At 37.2% G+C, this 20,550-nt stretch overlaps 1 protein-coding gene across 1 annotated transcript in view; it reads right to left on the bottom strand.

Annotated features, from left to right (window-relative positions):
• COBLL1 (cordon-bleu WH2 repeat protein like 1) overlaps positions 1-20,550 on the bottom strand; it is a 66,521-nt gene that overhangs the window by 39,317 nt on the left and 6,654 nt on the right. The gene's annotated exons all lie outside the window — the stretch shown is intronic.

The raw sequence follows: 20,550 nt of genomic DNA, 5'->3' as shown, positions 1-20,550 counted from the left end.
GCACTTTCTATAAAAATGTACAGGCCTTCAGCATTAAATATAAAGGAGGAAAAAATTCTTATTTATATAATAATGATTATAATCATCATCAGTGTGCTCTGGGGAATGTTAAGAAATTTTCCTAATGAATGCTTTGCTCTAACTACGATAATTCACTTCTATATTCACCCCTGCATCCTTTCCAGCTTTCTCTACCACAGCCAGTTTACAGCCAATATACTTCACTGCTGAGTTTTTAACATGCTAACAGATGACACAGTGCCAGCAGCATACTGACTCCTACAGGAAGTTCAAGTGACCACTGCTTCTTGAATTCTTTCTTTGTTGCTGTAAGCAAAGTCCATCTTGGCACTGTGCAGTTATTTAGGAATTTAGTCTACTTAGGGTACTAAAAAATATTTTAATGCTTTCCATGACAAATAAAATCAGTATACAACATACAAGGAACACACAGAATACACAGCAAGGACTCTATCATAATAAACACTAAAAGAATCAACTTTTACAAGGTATTACAAGCAACTAAATTTTAGATCAAAATCTCAAAATCTCAAAATCTGATGCAAACCAAAGAAATCAGAAAAGCCTTACAGCCTGCATGAAATAACAGCATTTCTCACTTAAAATAATTTCAAAAACTTCATTTGAGTTTCTAAGCACCAAGTATCATTTTAAAATAAAATAGGCAACAGCTTATATACCCAGAAATTTACCACTAAAATTTCAGCAGTCTGCCCACATGGATAAAAACATCTGTACACACCCTCATCTCTTAGCCAGAGACGGGATTTTAAAAACCTTTTGTAGAATTATTATGTACTTGGTCTGAAAAATTATGACAGACATTAATTCTTCTTCCTTCGTACAGGCCTATATTTAAGTTCTGGAAATTTATGTACTGCCCTACACCTGAATTCTGTGTACTGAAGATATATAACTATTGGTAAATATTTTTTCCTCACAGCAGGTATTAGGACAACACAACACAAATATTACTTTGAGGCCATTCTGCTCAGCCTCTGAACAAGGAAAAGGAAATATAATAGCTAAAATTGATTACACTACTTTTCTGCTCACCTCCAAGATAGCACAGGTGGTTCTTCCCCATTAATATCAGGTGAGTTTCCTTCAATAGCATGTGGAGGTAGAAGGGAGGGTGTGTGAGTGTGAGTGTGCATGGCAAGCTCACTGTGGCTGCTGCTGACATCAGTAAGCCTACCTATTTATAATCCCACCACCTGACCAAACAGCCTGCAGAGTACATCTAGAGATTTGTACAGCCTGTAATCCCAACATATCTACTTCAGCCAATTCAAAAGAGAGCATTAAGTAGCTTTGTTATGTCTTCTGTGGCTTTAGACCATAAAAAGAATCCAATCCTGTTTTCCGCACCCCTTTTATTTGCACAAAATAAGTTTAGTGGGAATTTTTAGAATTAGGACTAGTCCTTCCATCCATGCTTTTCAGCCTTCCCCAGGTCTCTGCCTGTGAGATATCCAACTAAACACCTCAGGTAAGCATATTCTAGGGATTAATGGAATATTTAGACAACAGAGACAAATACCCATTTACATCCAGGTAATTTCATCATCAGTACTACCTACAAAATTATTGAAATTTAAGATTTTCATAAATCAATTTCACAAGACAAGTACAATATTTATGCTATCACAAAACCAAAAACAACTCAGAAGTGTTTAAAGTAGGATAATTTACAGAAGCTTGACCTCATTGTCAATTAAAACCAGAAGCTGCTTAAAAGCAGCTTAAAAGCAATTCTTGATTCAGTTACCTCTTCCCAAAGTCAGCCCTAATGCATTCAGCCATGGGAGGGCTGCTTGCAGCTGAGTCTGCCCAGGGACTGGAAAGGAATGCAGTCAACAAACTCTTAGGGCAAGTGCTGTCATCACTGGCAACATCCTGCAGGTTTCTATCATTGGTAAATGTTGCTTCCAGATCTGTATCAGGCCACAGTGTGTTTCGAAGTGGCTTGAGTAGTGCTTCAGTGAGAGGAAAACATCTGTGTGAGTGCCTGTGTGCTGAGTAAACAACATTAGTGACAGTTCCTTACCTAACCTTTCCTACCGGAGAAGTCCTATCACCAGCATCCATCCCACATTAATGCCACACAAAACAGAAATGTAAGTCAGCTTTGCCTCAACATGGGTAAGGTTGAAGGAAACAATTAATCAGTTGTGCTCCAAGTCAAATGCACTCTGCAACCAAACTTCAGTAGTTAACAATAAAAAAATAAAAATCCTTTCACTTGATTGATAAGTTGGAGAGGGCAATAATGCAGATGCAGCCAGGATTGCAGGAAAGCTTTGGTGCACACAGGGTATCAGTGTGGGCTAAAACACCAACATATTGCCTGTGGCTGCTATGTCCCACACAGGACACAGTATGAGACACTCACTTGGAAGCTTTAATTACTATCTGGGTCTAAGGGCTACAGCTAGAAATATACAATTAATACTCACAGTAATAAATCCCCTGATTTTTTTTTAGTCCTGCTGTTATCTTGTGGTTATTTTACATGTAGTTTATCTAGTTAGCAATATGCTCCTTATGGCTTTCGTAGATTAGGCAGTAAATTTATCACTGCTGAAAAATCATAGGGCTCTCATTCAGGGAGTGACCAACAGAATTTAATACTACTGACTACAAGCAAGTGCACAACATCTCAGATAACCTGATAATGGGAAACAGAAAGGTTTCCCATTTCTACAAGTATGTACCTGGACATTTTCCCTTCATCTGACAGAGGTTACTTTTACCTTTTCCCCAGTATCACTCAGCATAGATTCCTTCCTTTTGGGGGTTTCGTTTTTGTCTTTTAAGTTCCCAGAATACTTGTGGAAGGTAAAATTGCAAGAACATTAAAAGATGAAGAAGGAGGAGAGCTTACACAATGTATTAGGAAAAAGAAGAAAACCACCATATAAAGGAATGGAATTTAAAAGTTTTGTTAGAGTTTCGTTTAGAATTTTAAAGGGCTTCTCATTGTTTTCATAAAACATTTACTTAAATTACAAATCCTGGCATTGCTGTGTAAAAACAACTCCTAAAGAAACATCAACTGAATAGTATCAACAATGAAAGGCAATTATGTGAATGCACCATAAACTGAAATTTATTTTATTTCTCATGTGTATATTTAAAAGAAGCAGAAGAATCTATGTATGCCAGATTCTATTCTATATAGAATCTGTCATTCTATTTTGCTAAATAGAATGACAGTATAGGGCTAAATACAAAACACTTCTCAAAGAGGTCCCTGTACAGGCCACATTTGAGTGGCCTGTACAGATCTTTCATGCTTTTTAATTCATAGAATTGTTTCCACGACCAAAAAGTTAAGAGTTGTATGTACTAGTGAGGAAAAGAAACCAAAACTTTCCCACTATTCATTCTTATATCTTTAATACTTCCAGAATCATCTGTCTGTGATTACCCAGAGCATTTAGAACCTTTCCAATAGAAAAAAAAACCCAAACCACAACTCCAGAAGCCCAATGCACTGTTAGAACTCAATGGATGTGTATCAATAATGTGTGTTTGCAAAAGCTTCCCAGAATTATCTGGTTTTAAAAATCCCCAATAGGGATGTATCTCTGAAGCGGGGAACTTTTTGAACCTATTGTCTCTATTGTTATAAACAGAAGACTGCTTTTTAAAACTATCTGATATTTCATCTAACCCTGAAATAGTAATGATTATTTTTTTAAAATAATATCCATGAGAAACTGAAGTCTGAAAGCAGCAAGAATAGCAGGAAGCACAGACTACCAGGGTAAGAATGGCATTTTTCCAGATTAAACTCTTGCTTTATTAAATACTCTGTTTCTTCAGTTGCTTTGTACCTACTGAGTTGACATCTCATCTGTGATGGTCCAACACAGTCAAGTCTCCAGGGAAAGGCAAATAGTTTTGTGAAATCAAAAAGAATTGGAAAAGAGAGCATAGACAAGAGGCTTCCAAATGGCTTGGAAACAGACCAAGAACTTCTTTTTCTTATGCAAGTCATACATCAGTGAGGAAAGTTAATTTTAGATTGTATCATCATTCAACAATAAGGGAGACTTAATTATTTTACCATTAGTTAACATTTGGTTTAAGGATTTCATGCATCATCATTAGACAATTCTGCTGCACGTTCTCCTTTCATTTACTTGGAACAGTCAGAACATCACAAATTGGCACCTGGACAAAAGGTAAATGTAAGAACACAATGACATGGTCTCAGCTCTCATGTCCCTTAAGTCATATCTCACCTTTGACCATCTCTATTGATTGTCTCTGAACCTTCTGTTTACTTCATCCCTGTGGATATGGCAGAGACCAGAACCATGCACTGTATTGTCATTAGAGATTTATACACTGGCCAAATCCTGGTTTCCCTTTTGTTCTCTGTTTCTTTGCTAATGTGCATGGCAAACTGATTTGTAGCAAGTCTGTATAAAGTGAATTTAATCTCATTTTATTATCCATTTAGTTTTGAAAAACTTTTCTGCAAGTCTTCAGTCATAGCTCCTCTTATTACAATGATTAGTAACTTTCTACTGTCATCAAAGTGTCACCTTACTATTCAGCTGCTTTCCTAGATTATTAACATACTGAACTAGGAGCTCCAGCACAAATCCCTATGGAACTCCAAGATGGCATGGCCTCACCTTCACAGCAGAACATTTCCCACCTCACTGTTCTTATTGGGGCAAATTATATAACCTTGCAAGGTTTACTGTCTTCTGCCAGGTTTGCTTTGTTTCCCAAAAAGCTTTGGGGTAGAGACCAGGAGAAGCCTTTTGAAGGACAAGCAGGACTGTACCAGCGGGCTTTTCCTCATACGTTTGGTCAGCAAAGCCCTTAGATTGTTTTCCCTTTCCACAGCCTTAAGACATTTACATTGTAGATACACTGCTACATCAAGGAGTTCCTCATTTTATTCTAACTGTGCTTGCTGCATGAGTCTGCAGAGAAACAGATTTTTATTGTTAAATTCAGCACCAAATTTAATTTGTCCCGAATAAGGCAAGAGCCCTCAACAAAGCTGTCCTAGCTGCTGTGCAAATCCAGAACAAAAAAGAGAGTGTCTGCTCAAAAAACACCTGTGGACTAAAGGACAAGCCTGTATTTTGGGCTGCCTGTTGACAGTATTACTTTGATAAATTGGTGCCTGACCTTTTCACTTCTCTACCTCTATTACAACCTTTTATCCTCAATTTAATGTTATAGATCCAACTCACACCAAAGGTAATATGTAAACACTAGCACATTTTTTGACCTTACTGAGTCATTATTTCATCACAGCTGCAAAGGATCCGCCTCACTATTCCAAAATTGTTTCAGTATTCTCTTCTGTGCCAACTCTCTGTCCCACCCTCCCAAGAGCAAGTTCTGCACCTTTTTCCACGGGACCACCACCTTCTTCTCACTTGCATTACACCTACAAACATCCGACAATCAAGAATCCATAATATTTCTTGGTAAGTGCAAGGTAATACATGACAAATTCCCTCATTGTTAAGGTCAAAGAGAATCAGAAATCAAGGGACCTGGGATAGCTTGTGACAATTAAGCTCTACAGAGGAACACAAGGGTTAAGGTAAAAGTTGCAAAAGCTCCAGCATCTGATAAGCAAAATGCTTCAATTCATGCTCACTAGGTCAGAAAATAAGAGCATACTAATAGATGTTATCCAGAAGTTTTGTTCACTTAAAACCAAAAAAGAACTCTAAATTGCAAGACAATCCTCAACTTCTGAGTTTTGGTGATTCAGACATACTTGAGAGAACATGACACTAAAATTAAGAGGTCATTAATCACCCAGAAATTATCATTTTGGGAAGTCAGCATCTCCTCCCCCCAGGTACACATGTTACAGAAATGTCTAAGTGAACCAAATACATCATTTAAGGAGTAAATGACATGTTACTACATGTTGCTAGGTAGTACTGACATTGGATTAATAAGAGAAAAGAAGTAAGAGACAACCAGGGTTATAAAGTGGGGGATATTTCTTTCCAATATTTTTCACGTCAATTTGATATAGCTAGGTAACAGATGGTATATTATGTTTTTCCTGCCTTAACACAATTTAAAAACAAGTTACAGATGGCTATAATGAAATCCTCATTAACACACTTATATTTTCACAGTTCAGTATAGCAATAATGAAACTTTCAGGTCTGGAATTTCCTGTTTGTTAATTAGTGGTTAGGTTAATAGCCTGAGGAAGTGCACAACCCAAAAAGTTTCCTGATTTTTTAATCATATAATTACTACATTCATATTTCTGGGAAAGCGCTCAAGAGAGATTTAATATCACAGTAAAGCTACCTTTATAGCTTTCCCTTGTTTTGTGAAACAACTGTATTATTTTATTTAGCAGAGCTCGTGGGCAGGAAAGCCATGAACATACTTAATTCAGCTGCTTCTGGGAAGTTTCAGCTTGTTTTTATTTTGAAGATACCAACTTAGAGAATTCTGCCAATACACATTACACCAAACACCCTCTACAGGAAAGCTAGGATCAACAACTATGGATCTATTGCTACAATGTTATTACAAGATCATTGATTAATGCTTAAATAATTACTTATTTCTTAATCCAGTTTATAATCATCTACCAAAGCTTGAAATATGACATATGGTTAACAGCATACTATGATATCCCTAAATCTCTGATCTAGAGAGAGGAAAAACAAAATAGAACCACCACAAATCTTGCACTCTGGTTACTTCCACAAGTTAAGCTGCTGCCAGCTCTAAGTTGTGTTATTCAACAATATGATTAAAATAGCAGTGAAAGATGTGGAATTCAGCACTGAAACCTCTCTGGATTTCAGTAACCACACACTAGTCACAAACTGGTACCACTGCCCTCATTACTGTGCTGCTCACCCTGCAAGGCAGAGGCTGCAGCCCGAGCCTTGCCCTGGCCCAGCCACGCCTGCAGGCAGCCCACGCCCACACACGGTGCTGCCCTGGCACAACCAGGGCCCAAAATATTATTGAGTGTTGCTGCTGATTTTTTTTCCTTTTTAACTGCCATCACCAAAAAGCTGAATTGAGATACTGTCACACCCTTGTTACCAAGCGCAAATGGAAACAACCATGCAGCTCTTTGAAGTGCTAGACCTTCAAAAGAGGACAGCCACTGCCAAGCCATCATGAAAGCAACATAATGGGGAAAACCTGACTTGTAACTGAAGTTACATAATTAAAAAGAGACAGTGTCCAAATATTTTAAAGTTGTAATGCTAAAAATATCTTTTAAGCCAAGCAAACTCACTTATGACAAAGAATGGCAGGGAAAGAGAATTTGGATTCTCTAAGAAACACATCATCATTATTGTTGTTGTTGTTATTATTATTTTGCAGCCCTCCCATTTCTTCAAAACCTATTTTGACATTAAGGAGAACTGAAGCACTGTTATTGTCCTTAGGCAGCAGAAGTAGCAGCCATGTACTGCAAAGACTTTCTGGAACACTAAATGTCACCACTGGCTTCAACAGTCAAGTACAGCCAGAAACCAACTGAAAAAACCCACAGTTTTTTAGAGATCTGAGAACTACAGCTCCAAACAGAGTTACAGTGCTTACTTAAATCACTCCCAGAGGTCTAGAAAGCCAATAAAATATATAACAGACAAAATAAACCTACTGCAATTATTTTCTTCTGGAAAAATCACATCTTTTAATTCAGAAACTTTCAGATCCAGTTTCACATACAAGTTTCCATAACCATATCCATTCCTTGACAGAACAGTCTGTACTGTCACAGATCTTTCTATGGCAGTGAGAAAATTAGATGTAGCTTTAGTAAGATGTTAAACAAGTTTCTTGTTCTGAATATTTACACACAGTATAATGTGGTTTTTATAAACCTGTAACTCTGGTCAAGTTCAGTAACACTCATCTCCTTCCAAAAGAAAATGTTAAAAAAAATTGCAACATTTCAATCCTAAACAGCAGTTTGTGAAGCAAGGATATCTTTGCTTCACCCAGCACTCTCTCACTTCATCCTTCAGAACAGTGCATCTGGTGCAACAGTTCTCTTAATATTTTGAGTTTCCGTGCTTATCAGATGACAAAAAGAAAAAAAGAAAAAAAATTATTATGATATTACAGTTATAAATATTGTCATGCAAGTTCCAGGTCCTTCTTCAAAGTGAAGTAAACATAAGACAACGGAAAAAAAGTATACCGTTGATTTTACCACAAGGATAAATACTAAAATCTGTATAGAAAATCCTCCCCTTTTTAATAATGACATCAAACAACTCAGATAAGAGTTTTGTTTTACAGAAACTGAAACTCACTTAAAGGAGGGTCTTCATTCCAGAGGGGTAAGAAGTTGTCTGGGGAGCAAAAGTCCATGGCTATCAAGATGGCACGTGGGAAGGAACATGCCTCAGGTTCCCTGCTACCCACAAGACAGGAATGAGGAAGAACAATACAATGTGCTTTCTTACTTAATACACACACACATATAACCTTCTTAATTCAGATAAGCATCTATCTTTGGAATCGGTATCACAGACTGGGAGTGTATCACACCAGCTTCTGGAAGAGGCAGCTAATCATGCTTGGGATTCTCTGTATCATTCTGTAGAAGAAAGTTCAAATCAACAAAGCCAAAAAAAAAAAAAAAAAAAAAAAAAAACAACACAACAACAAAAAAAAAGGAAATATGCCTTCCAAAATATTCCAAAATACAGACTTTATTCTAGATAAAGCAGAGATTACATATTAAAATCTTCTTTGTACCAAAAAAATTTTAAAAGGCTCATTTGGTTTTCTCTAGTCAGGTCCTAATTCTAGATTAATATTCAGAAGTGCAGGTGCATTCAGTGTCTATTGCATGTGGTTTTGACCCAGCACAGACCCATCCCAGCCCCGAGCAGCCACAGATTGTCCAGGGGAATGCCATGGGAAATGGGATCAGAAGCTTTACTAAGGCCCAGGTAACAACATCCACCAGACCTTGTTGCAGGAGTACAACAAGCTGGTCTAGCAGAACCCACCTTTCCCAAAACCATGCTGGCTGGGCCAGATCCCCTGGCCGTCCTGTACATGCCACACAGTATCACTCCAGATAATCTGCTCCAAACCTTCCCTCACTGCATGGCGCGTTCAGCTCATCACACAGTGCCATTCTGCCTCTGCAGTATGCTCAGTCTAATGACATAGAAATGCTTAACAAAATTTTGCATACTAACAAATTCCAAATTCTTAAAAAGCTCTTCACATAATTTATGAATATATTTACTCAGTAGCAGTAATAGGCCCCTTATACCACAGCAAGTTCACCAATGTTTCTGGGAGTCTTGTATTGATGTGCTGCTAGAAAAGCATTACCTTATTATGGCTACAGTCACAGAACATTTGGTCTGCTTTATCTCCATTATCTAGTTTTAAACTCAGGAATACAATATCCCAAGTTTTTATGACTCAGTGTTTTATTGTAGCCCTGTAAACATTGCAAGCCTCCAGCAGAAAGGCAAACAGTTACAGTAAGTGACTATTTCTGGCAATATTTTTTCCTATAAAACTTCAAACAGTCCAAGCTGGAGACAGCATAACCCAGAATTCAAGGAAACAGCATATCCCAGAATTCAAGGAACAGAATGTATAAAAAATATTTTTCCTTGGATTTTTTGATGTTCTCCTTTCCCCTTGTTGGCTGTGTGTACAATCCAAAATGTATCTTTTCATAAAGGTTCCCAGAGACAGAAAGTTTCAGAGGTGAGTTCTTGTGGCTGTTTTCTAAATTTTATTTTAAAGAAAGACATAAACAAAAGTACCCATCAAAAGGATATGTCAGGGCTTACAGCACAGTCATGAATTTCACTTTCTCAACAGCAAGCGGCAATTTTCTTTCCTAGTGAAAAGCCATTAGAAACACTCACAGGCCTTTACTTAAAAAGCTGAAGACTAATGAGAATTTGATACAAGTATACAAGTTTTGAAATACATTTTCTTAGGGTACAATTACAGTTCTTTTGTGATCTATGGTATTGAAGGAAACATTGTGCCAGGCAAAATTCTAATACAGGAAGGACTCAAGTGAGGAACCTGTGATACAAAAGAACGTACATTTATGTGTTCATTTCCATAGTCTGTCTTCTGTTTTAAGGAGTAATCAGAATTGTCCATGACTTATACCTGAGTCATTTTAAAAACAAAACCCAAAATCTAAAGTACAATTAACTTGTTCCTTCCATTGCAATTTAGAGCAGCCTGAAGGATTTCTGCAATAACTAACTTCAATCACAGACACTTAAGTTTACACACTACCACTACCTCAGAAGCCTGATGTGCAGTAGAAAGACCAAACAAGTTCCCTAAATAAAGACAAGTAATCAGAAACTTCTCTGTCCCTGTTACTCACATCCACTTGGTTGTTCCTATGTGGAAATCCAGACTTACCAAAATGTGTATTTAACTGCAAGTATTATAGTACTCAAAACTGTTTGACAAAAATACAGTTTTTAACTGTTTCTTTGTAAGCTTTTTGTTCATTATCTTGCTTGGATACATACTGCATTTATAATAAAAATAATAAATAAAAAAGCATAAGCCTGCTTGACAAAGAATGAAATCATCCTGACAACACTGGAAGAAGAAAAATAATGAGAGATAAAAATGCAGTTAAAACTTTCCAGCTTTTAATTCAAAACTTTCCAACAAATAATACAAGTATGGACTATAGCATCACATATTTCCACTGCTGGTTTTAAGATTCTGCAAGAACTCAGATACCACGTTCATACAGCTCTACTTACAATTTACACACAAAATATGTTAATTTGGAAAAAGAAGCACCCAGTTTCCAAAAAAGACCAAGCATAACTTTTGTAATCAGAAGACAAATGTAAATGCAAGCACCTGCTTATCAGAAAAGCCGAGACACATTAAGTACATAGCTTGATACTTACCATGCTCTCACATTTTTCGTTTCTATTACTGGAAAATACAAAGTGAGGACGCTGAAGCCCAGAGGTGCCTCAGTTACGCCTGCTGAGGCTTGGCTAGCCCAGACTTGATGTGTCCCTTAGTCACTGCCCTGCCGGCGCACGGAGTGAGCAGCTCTGGGGCAGGCAGGGAGCCCGGGCACCGCGCGCGTGGGAAGCGCCTCTCCTTGAAACAAACACTTCTGCAGCGAGAAAACACTGACAGCATGGTCAAAGTGCTACAACAAAAACTTTCACAGCACTGAGAGCACTGACTCCAATACATATCCAAATGCTAGGGAGTGGCAGGCCAGCCTTTGGGGTGTGGGGGAGAGGTGGTGGGCAGTGGCCATAAGCCCAGGGAATGCTGCCGAGGCCACGCTGAGCAGGGATGTTACTGCTGCCACCTGGGCTGAAGGGCTGTTCTGCTGTCCCCTGCCAGAATAACAGTAAGAAAATACAGACAGGTAAAACCCTGCCTCTCATTCAGAGATGTTACTAAATCTAAACTGGCTGTGAAGAAAGTAAGCTTTTCCTCTCCAAGATATGCCAAGCAGGTGCAGTGCTGAAAAGTTACTTCCTATGTGCTTGCTTGTTGTGAAATATCTTCCACATCATATTACTTTCTATATATGAAAACCAGTCTTAAACATCCAAGTACTTATCCCACCAAGATTTGAGCAACTCTGTAAAATGGTGCAAGGCAAAGCACTACTACTTCAAAGCATAATGCTGCTTTTAAAAACAAAGTCTCCCCGACATCCTTCAGTTTAAGTCAACAAAAATGCAGACGTCTTGAATACAAAATAAAATCAACTACTTCCATAAGCAGTGTTGTGTCTACCTAGACAACCTAATTTTAAAGTTAAACCATCTGCCAAGAAAACTGACTACCTGGAAATAAAATATTTGCATATGTAGCATTGCTGGAACTGAATGAGACCAATTATCATAGTCCTTCAAGTTACTGCTGAGAAGTGACACATTTGTTTCCAGCTCCAGAGTGATCTTTCCTTTCCAATGACCAAACCAGGCATTGCTTAGTGATTTGATCCAGGAGGTGAATGAACTGGTATTGCTCAGAAATTCTCTTTCTGGTTCTTAATCTAAGCAGGTTTCAGCAAGGACAAATAATGCTAAAGATAGGCCACAAAAAGTGCTGTACTATCCTGGTTAGACAGGTCTGCAGCCAGGAGCACAGGCATTTTATAAGTTCACAAGTAACTTTCCCGCTGGGGATGAGGCAACAGAAACCGGCTACTTTAATAGAAGCCGTGAAAAAGAAAGCCACAGGGTGGCACTGCAAGCAGGCTGTATTTCGAAACTACTTGGCTGTTAAATCTTTTCCAGACAAATCAGAGCATATCTAATCCCATCTGTATAAAACAGAAGCGGCTCTGTACTTTTTTTTCAAACGATGTATTTTCCAGCAACAAATATCCCTAGAATATAAATCACATCATAAAAGAGGCAAAAGAGGCACTTACTTCAGAAAGATCAAGGTATTTAATATATTAATAAAATGGTATTTAAGAGTATCAACACAAGAATGCTATTGTAAAGACAGGCTAGGAATTTATACCTATTTTGGGTTTGTCAGTTCATTCTGAAACAATTCAAGGAAAAAAATGTTTCCAAAGCATGTGCATTTTCACACAAAAGCTGAAAAATTTTTTTCATACCATGACTTTTTATGAAGGCTGAGATGGCAAAATCTCAAACAGATCTCTCTCTGAAAGGAAGGACAGTATTAACTTTAAGAAAAAAATCTTAAGACAGCATTCAATGCTATTGTATGCTCACTTTCCTTCTCATATATAAAAGAATCAGACTTCATTTCATCCAAGCTTAATTACTTACTACAATAGTATTTCAAAGCTAAACTTAGACGTCTATTTAATCTGCTTTGTTGGCTTCTTCTCTCCCAAATTTCAAATCCCTGCCATTTGAGTTAAAGCAGAAACATTAGCAAAAAGTGCTATTCCTCTTCATTTAGTGAACTAACCAATTTTCAAGGAAGAGCTGGAGGCCATCCAGGATCACAAGTTACTTCCTACTTTCAAAAACAAAAAGCCCCTTCAAGGTATAAATTTGATATTTCAGTAGATTCTGAACTAACAGACACAATATGACTATGCACAACCATTTTGGTTGCTGAAGTCCTAGATCAATTTAAGTTTTCAGTTTGAAAGTACAATCTGTAACAAAAATAAAACCACAAATATTGTATTTTTGTTTAGTTGCACCATAATATAAATTAGAACACCAATTCATCTGCTATGATTTTTCTTATTCCAGAGAACAAGAATTCTAAAAAAAATAGCAAGATTTAATTTTCTCACCTCAGACAGAAGTTCAAGAGGGGACTGGCAGTTATTCCAACTGCCAAGACATTCTTTCTGCTGGGAGATTGCTCCCTGTATTTTTAAAACTGTTTGTATATGGAGATTAGTTTGCTATTAGATAGCATAACAATAATATATGGGCAAAGTAATATGCCAATATAGCTGTGACTTTTAACATTAGATAAGGCAGATGATTATGTAATTGTACAGATTGCCAAAGCTATATAAATTTGATTTGTGCACGTTTGCCTACTTTGCGGACTCATACTAAAGCACTCGGCATGCTAATAAAGGGTTTCTGCCTGACAAAGACTAAATTAAAAAGTTAGTGACCTGGAAAAAATAAATTAATTTTGGTACCAAAACATCAGTGCCTGGTGTCAATATTGCTTAAAAATCATGTATTTAATACAAAAGCAATTAAGGCACCTCCCTCTCAAAAAAAACCAAACCCAAAACAAAACAAAAAACACCAAAAAAACAAAATAAACAACCAGCCAACCACAAAACTCAAGGGAAAATTCTTACTACTATCAAGATTTGTCTGTTATTATTTCCTTGCTTGGAATGGGAGAGCAAAGGTTTCTGTTGAATTGTTGGTGTGCAGACACTGAGTAACTGTACTTCAACACTTCATACAATAACTTCCCAGTTCATCAGTTCAACATCAACTATGATGCTGTTTACATATAACACTGCAAGGTCATGTGCTGAATGCAACTAATGGAAGCAAACTTCATCAACTCCAAATAAAGTAACTATTTAAGCAAAAAATAGACACACCAGATGCAATCTAATATGCTTCCAACAGACTACTCTGTGCCCCTCTATTGACACTTATACCATGATTAATACAGCTAAATGAAAGTGGACAAATTTGGGAAGTAGGTACATTGTTCATCAAGGCCATATCCTTAAAAGTATGAACTTTGAGGAAGCTGAGTCTTAGAAGACATATGGAAGTAACCAGCGTGTCTTTTGTTTGAATTATGTTTTCTTCTGCTTTTCCTTATTTAAGGCACATTAGTGCTCATAGTTAATTTGTACATATTTTTCATAGCTTTGGAATAATGTTTCTGGACAGCAGAAACTAGCCAATGCATTAAGCTTTCCAAATTGGACATTAGTAACTGGAACAGCCTTTGGTCTCTGATGTGCCATTACAGAATTTTCAGATCTAGATAACAGGTCACACACACATACAATCCCACCAAGGGAAAAAATAAAAAACAAATAGCCAAATTTTGACTCATAAAACCAAATACCAAAGAAAGGATTCTACCAATCCTAGTCCTGGCTCACCCAATGTGGAACAAAACAAACAAACGAATATGATCTATGTTTTCACATCTTGTCTATCTCAGAACTTCAAAGTTATTTATTTACGCAGATGACTAAATACTTCCATTCCATTTTCAACTATCCTTGAATAGAAGTATTTGTTCAAGAACATAAAGGACAGAAAATAAATGGCTGTATAGCTCTTGTCACTGCAATGCCAAACATTTATGTCCAGTTCTTAAAAACTGCAGTATCACACAATTTAACTCTTCCTAAATCAATATTTAGTCCAAATTTCTGCATAACCCACAAGACTTTAGATAGAAGAAATTTTAAAAAGCCGAACAAACCCTACACACAACTATTCCTAGCTAGCACTGCGAGGCACATTCTTACATTCCCATGGAAAGTTAGCAGGATGAGGAGCAGGGCTCCATGCTCCCTTGAGGCCAGGCACAACTGAACTACTGGACAAAGAACAAGTTCTGGTCCCCATCACTTGCACATTCACATGGATCATGGGAACTCATTTTCTCTGGGTCACTTGGCTACACAGCTGTGTGTGTGTCATTTGTTTTTAGAACACAAATATTTTCTTTTAAATGAACAACCAAGTACTACATGATAAAAAAAAAGAAAAATAATCCAGAAGAGACAAAAATATCTATCTGTACGGCATGCTTTACAGCATAAGCTAACCACACATGCAAAGCCAGCTTTGTAATGTTCAGTGAAACCATCTTATGATTCTGCCAAATTAAAAACTTAAGACAGCTGACCTTTATCATCATAATCCTCCCAGGAGGAGTCCAAAACCCATGATGCAGCCGCCCCATCACACTTTGACAATCCTGTCCCAGTTTCTACCCCAAAGTAATGACCACTTCTTTAACAGTTTCAGTACAACCAAGGAGTGATGGTGGATGGAAAATTGATGCAATCATGTTACTGCCACTACCATAATACATAAGTGGTTCTGTGTTCAACGTTCTGGGACAGACACAAATGACATTTGGACAAAGGTGGTCTAGTACTGAATCAGACATATTGATAGGGAGCAGAAAATAGGATACAGCTTTGTCACTTGATTTAGTTAAAGAGCCTCAAATCAAAGCATGACCTGCTAAGAGACACCAGAATTCACCTGTCAGATTAGGCGCTACAGTAGGAAAAGACAGAGGAAACTGAGTGATTCTCAGGCTGGTCCACCAGCCTCTCACCCTGTTCTGATCTAAGGACCAGCCATTGGCTACACAACCTCACTGGGTGCCACTGCTAATCAGGATGCAAATCACCAGACCACACCTTCTAAATACTCACCAGCAGCCTGGCTGTATCTCTGCTAAACCAAAAAAAAAACAAATGCTAACCTGGATAAAAAATTGATGTTCTTCAAACACTTCACACCAGTGCACTATTTCTGTGCCTAAGGTTGCATGGTTTCTCAAGCTCACCATCATTTATATTCTCACAATTCCATTTTCTGCATATTTGCTGATGTGAAACAGGGTTTAATGGAGGATACCTCTGCCATGGAAACATTGCAGAGTGTGTGAAACACTGTTTCAGACTGCAAATATGACCCAACAGCCATTAAAAATATTCTATGCCATTAGCTTTCTGGTCAAAGGTGGCTAAGAAGGATATCAGGAGACTGTCAAAAGCAAAAAACAGTAACAATGACAAAAACTTCTAAGAAAATTGCAAGAAAAATTCTACAGCTAGGCCAAGGTGTCATTTCTCTCTATCTTTCTACAATTACATGACTGCATAACTTTATCACCACTGATGTTAAGTGATGAAGCTGAGTGACTGGGTGAAAGAAACCACAGAAGAATAAAATAATTTAGGTTGGAGAAGACCCTTAAAACCATGAAGTTCAATCATAAACTTAAAACTGCCAGGTTCTTATCTTCTCCACTGGAGGGATGAAACTGCTGTTTCAGGTTGTCCACTCCTGTTCATTTTATTTTTTTTTTTCTAAATAATAAGACAAAATGCAATCATCCCTTCCATTTTGGCAAAAGTACATACCAGCTTAGTTGCCAAGGCATTCAGTTGCAGGCCTTGGTACCCCACCTTCTTTTATCATTTAAAATCTCATTATTTTATTTAATTCAAATCTGAAACTCCCACTTAGGGAAGCTCAAGGGATGTAAGTCCTCTGCTTCCTTTCTTGGCATCCTGTGTCTCCAAACATGACACTGTTATGTTCAAATCAGACTAAATTAGGAAGCCTAGACATTTAAAGTGGCATTAAGCCGACAACACTGGGGTCAAGCCTTTCAATTCTTTGCTATGACAGCTTTATCTCTCATCAGTCTAGCTTATTTCCAACAAAATTATAACAACATAATACAATTTAAATAAACCAACAAAGGAGAACCCTCACTGTTATTGCACTGAATTTGCTGTATATATAATTAAGCTAAAAAGCAAGAATGATCTCTTATGCTTACTATTACTTCAGTATTGCTCTAACTGCAGCAGGAGTCCTTACATCTGCTGACCAAATGAAAAGAGAACTCGGGGAGTCTCAGCTGTGAAATGTTATGCTGCAATGCAACTATTCTACTTACAAGTCAGTCAGTCAAAACAGCTCAGATCAGTAAGAATTGATTCAGGCCAGGTTAGAGTATCATCCAGAAAATACTGACATTTTCTGATTACAAAGCCAACATTAACAATAGGAACCAGTGATATGCCTGACTCCTGTAGTTTAAAGCATTAAGTGAAGCATCAGAGGTTCTATGAAAAACATTCTCCTTATGGTTTTTTTTAAATCTTTTTCTTTATTTTTACTACTGAGTATCTTAGCATGTCAAAAGAGAATTTAGATCAGTGAAAGAATCCATCAGAATTCATCAGCTCCTTGTATTTAATTTCTTCTTCATATAATTCCCAGGATATCAGTTATTTTTCTGTTAATTGTAAGGTCAAAGAGGACCTCGTGGAAGCAATAAGCAGCAGGAACTAAATAAACAGAGGACCGGATCTTTAATGCAAATGTGTTTCCTGGAGGAAAGGAGTAAATCAGTGCAGATAATGTAGTACAGAAGCAGGAAAAAAAATAAAAAAATAAAAATCACATGTTCTGAAGCAATCTGTTCAAAAGTTTTCCCTTGGAACATAAGCAGCTCTTCAAAACCAGTGCCCTGCTGAGGAATTTACGTACTTGCCAAGGTTTAAGTTACTAATCAAAAGCAACAGCTATTTGCTTTGTAGATGAAAAGTCATAGAACTTGCTCAAAATTAAAATAAACCAAACAAGCAAATAAATCACAATTACTCTAAGGTACAATACAAGTGCAGTGTAAGAGCTGCCTGCGTGAGTGTGTAACCAAAACAAGCAGTCCAGACTACATCCCCCTTCATTACAAGTTTTATGAAAAAGAATACTGGCAGTACAATTAAGAGGCCTTCAGAGTACTGAACCAGTTCAAATAATGCTTAATGCTTTTCAAATCCATCAGTTACAAGGTCACACCAGGGTAATTCCACAGCATGTCTCCTGATAACCATGCTTCTGGCCTGTTAAAGAACCACATATTTATATGAACAAGTAGAATTTAAAGTTTATCTTTAATAACCTAAAACATTATCCTTATTTAATAAACCACTGCTACAGACACCAGGACATCTGATAACTGACAAATATGTTTTCAGAAATTAGTTTCTGGCCCCAGAAAAGGTTCCCCTTCACAGAAGTTTTTATCTCTACATGGTATATCGTATCCTCCCAAATACACCCAATATAACTTGATCAGTACTACAGAAACACCTTGGGTTTCAAAAAAAGACTTCACACCTGATTAATTTCTACAACTGCTTAGTAAAGAAATGAGACGTATTTAAGATTTTGAGACTTCTGCCTCCCCTCTGAAAAAGCAGAAAGAAGTAGATTATAGAGGCCTTACTTCTTTAAAAACACATCATTACTTGTTATTAGAATACAGTCAAATCCTAGTTTTAAATATAAAGTTATTTTATCAACATTTTTAATTTTAAAAAATACTGAGAAGTGGGTACCATAAGGAATCAGGAATTATGAAAACAAGATACCAATAGGTATCAAGATCCTAAACACAGCTGCCTACAGAGTTCCTGCAATATCCTTCCCTCACAGACCTTCAGTGAAATGTAGATAAGTCATAGTACTTAATGGAACAGTCATTATGAGCATCAGACTCTATGAAAACTATGCATTTGAAAGATGAAATTATGTTTCTTCAGTAGAAAGCACCATTGATATTAAAACAATATTAAGTTTATGCTGTGTCAGTATTCTTTAAGGAGTGAATTATATCTACTTTCCCTTAGAGCACTGCACACCTGACTCACCTTTGCTGCCTTTTCCCTTTCTTTCTCTGTCCTCTGCTTCCATCAGCAGCATGGTTTCCCATCTGATTCATGCTCAGGATTCTCACTGCAAGGAGGCTAACTCTGCACTTGAGTACAAATGCTAAGAGGATGACAACACTCTACTAATTAGTGTAAACTGTTTCTGCATAAGAAAAACTTACTAATATTTCCTAAATAACAATCTAGGCCATTCTACAGGGCACTACAGATCTACCACAGATTGGAATAGATGATCTGCAAAGGTTGCTTCCAAGCTAAATAATTGTATGATTTCCCTGAAGACAAAAAATAAACTGGTAGAAATCAAAAGCAGAAAAGTATTTTGGCATACCTTCTTCCTGAGGAGGGAAAGTATAAGTGCATCTAGTGCTTGGAAGCATAAAAACTATTAAACTTAAAAGCAAAGGCAACATCATTCTAGCTGGCATTAAGAAACAGTAGAACCGTACAAACAGAGCAAAGAAGTCCTTTAAAAGACAATATGAGAACAAAGCAAAAATGGCTTAGGCTATCAAACAAAAATTTAAAGAGGCTACAAGTGAATGCAAAAAAAACCCCCAAAAAACCAGCAAGGACACTGGCACAGGGAAAAAGCCACCTGGCCATTTCCAGATGCCATGACTAACTGAACACAGCTTGAACCAACAGGTTTAACAGGGGGGAAATACTTAAATACTTCACATCCTCCTCAGCAAAATCACCTTTGACTTAAATATAGTGAAAGGGTTTTCCACTTGTTCTAAGCAATCATAAAGAGGTAAAAATAACCTCATTCTGTTTGTCCTATTGAATAGGGGATTAAAATAACTGGCAAGGCTTTAAGTCATGAGCTTGAGGTGGATTCACCAGGTCACAGTTGGAAAAGGAGAACTGCCAGTCCTTGATAAGCACAGCAATTACCATTCTTTTATATACAGAACCACTCCAAGGGAGTGCAGCTTCCTTAAACAGCAATAACAGCATATCCTTTGATTTATACAGCAGTCCTGCAGCAATACAACCAACATCCTGTTTTCATCTTAAAGTACAGCTGGGCACTTTGTCTACAGGCTTTATTTATCAGAGTCCCCATAACTGAGTGCTTTGTCATTATAAGTAACAGCACCCTTGAACTTAGCAGCATTTTATCTTCCTGCTTCTTTCCTCATGAAAATTCTTACATGGTACCCACCTGACCTATAGAGCAAATAGAGATTTACTGCAAACTTTGACACAATGTGACTTAAGTCTATAAATGTTAACTAAATACAGTAACACACTTCTCCCACCCAAAAAGTCATGTAAAAAATCCACCCAAGAAATTTCAGACAAAAAGGGTTTTCTTACTTCGTGGATTTCAAAGGAAGCAACCAAAATATCTAAGCTGCCAGATCTCCTAAAGCCTGTAAAACACACAAATTCCTGATATATGAAACCAACTCCGTAAATTCATCCTGGATTTAGCAATTTTCCCTGAACATAACAGCAAATCTCTGTAAAATGCCTAAAAGAATATATGTCTAAAACATTTGATCAGACATAGATTATTTAATAATTCTGTGTCCTGTGTTATCACAACAGTCGGAATCCTGACAGAAATGCACTATTTTCCACATTATTACCCA

Source organism: Melospiza georgiana, chromosome 7 (assembly GCF_028018845.1).
Source record: "Melospiza georgiana isolate bMelGeo1 chromosome 7, bMelGeo1.pri, whole genome shotgun sequence".
NCBI classification, from domain to species: domain Eukaryota; kingdom Metazoa; phylum Chordata; class Aves; order Passeriformes; family Passerellidae; genus Melospiza; species Melospiza georgiana.
The sequence above is the reverse complement of the archived record's forward strand: the minus strand, read 5'-3'. Positions and strand labels throughout refer to the sequence as shown.